General features: G+C 40.3%; 1 non-coding gene across 1 annotated transcript; it reads right to left on the reverse strand.

Moving 5' to 3' along the window:
- Positions 1 to 1,018: 1,018 nt before the first annotated feature.
- On the reverse strand, positions 1,019 to 1,100 carry trnas-gcu (transfer RNA serine (anticodon GCU)). Its single transcript has one exon. It is a non-coding gene; the product is annotated as a tRNA-Ser (tRNA).
- Between the last annotated feature and the right edge of the window lie 632 nt (positions 1,101 to 1,732).

Consider the following 1,732-nt stretch of genomic DNA (forward strand, 5'->3'; position numbering starts at 1 on the left):
GCAGTCAATCCGAAGTTAGATAATGGTGCTAATTGATGTATTCTCAATAAAAATTATATCCTATTTTTCATGTTGAGTAATTGCGACTTAGCAAGGACAATGTTTGTAGTGAAATCACACTTTTATTCCAGGTAAGGGAATGTGGTTTACATTATTTAAAATAAACTTGTTCACTGCCTAAAATGATCAAATAGATCTCAATTTCAAAACAAAATTAGTTACGTTGTCATCCATCTGAAATGTGTTGCCTTATTCTTTCAACCACAAGGGTATTAGAGCGAAACGTCTGTTAATGACATGCGTATAAAGACACTTTAAATCATTTTTCATGTTTATGCTGCATGAATCTGTGGTTATTGATCCACAGTTTAGGTTCAGCCCCTACAGTTAACATGCTGACTTCTCCAGTTTTTCATAGTTCAATGTGATGCATCCAGTGTGTGCAGAACGAGAGGGACTCGCTTCCCACATCTTGTATTTAGGCCTTATGTCCAGCATTCATCAATGGCGAGAGCAAGGGGCGAGGGCGAGACCAATGTGTAAGTCTTTCCGTACCCATGCACAGCACCCACATCGGCAATTCTCTACTGTACATTTACAGCTAGTTCTCGATGGCCCTACACCCACGCCCTGCTCCTTTTGAAATATCTCCATTATTTTGTGCTCTTCTCACCAAGATGAACCACTTCTACTCAACCTGCTCCAGATTTCATTTGACAAAATAATCATTAAGAATCCCACTGCATAAACATGCCCTTCACATCTCTTGTTATTTGGCTTTCCTGGATCTCTTTCGTACGATAAAAGGTCACAGCAGCTTGACTTGTAAAAGAAAGTCTCGTTCCTTTTCAATATCCCAATGCAATCTACATTTCAATGCAGTTTAGGCAACAGGACCAAATTATTCTTTGAGATTTTATAATAGCGTCGATGCATACAAACTGATATTGCAGTTCCAATTTCAGTAAGACAGTTGTGATCATCCAAAAATAGCAACATTGAAAATCACTGACAGCACCGACGAGAATGGGACTCGAACCCACGCGTGCAGAACACAATGGATTAGCAGTCCATCGCCTTAACCTCTCGGCCACCTCGTCACATACGCCTGCATCCTTATGAATAAGTGAATTGCATAATTTATGCAGAGCAGCAGACATTTCTCCCTTGTTTTGGTGAAATCATAAATAGCACAGTACGGTTCTAAGACTATTGTCTGTCATCTTGGTTGTGGGGCAAGCGCATTCGCACTGTGACACTCTGCTCACAGTGGTCTGAACAAAAATGAAGAAATGACTATGTAACAAGGTCTGTTGAATTCTGTGAAGATTTGAAGTCAATGGAATGAAGAACCCGAGACAGTAGGAGGTGTTCTTTCAAGAAAGAGTTGGAGAGAGCTCTTAAGGATAGTGGAATCAAGGGTTATGTGGATAAGGCAGGAACAGGATACTGATTGAGAATGATCAGTCATGATCATATTGAATGGTGGTGCTGGCTCGAAGGGCAGAATGGCCTGTTCCTGCACCTATTGTCTATTGTTTATTACATTGCCTGTGAGGAATTGTTTGCCAGACTGGAGTAGAGTGCATAGTGCTCAATGTCATTATTCGGAACACCTTTCTTCCACTCAGATATGTTTGACATGCACTTGTGTCTAGGACAGACAATTTCAAAATCCTAAATAAGGCTAAACTGACAATTGAACTCAACAATGCAAAAACCTTGATCTGCA

The sequence above is a fragment of the Chiloscyllium plagiosum genome, unplaced genomic scaffold (assembly GCF_037043375.1).
Source record: "Chiloscyllium plagiosum isolate Xiang-an unplaced genomic scaffold, Cpla_swu_hap1 HiC_scaffold_82, whole genome shotgun sequence".
NCBI classification, from domain to species: domain Eukaryota; kingdom Metazoa; phylum Chordata; class Chondrichthyes; order Orectolobiformes; family Hemiscylliidae; genus Chiloscyllium; species Chiloscyllium plagiosum.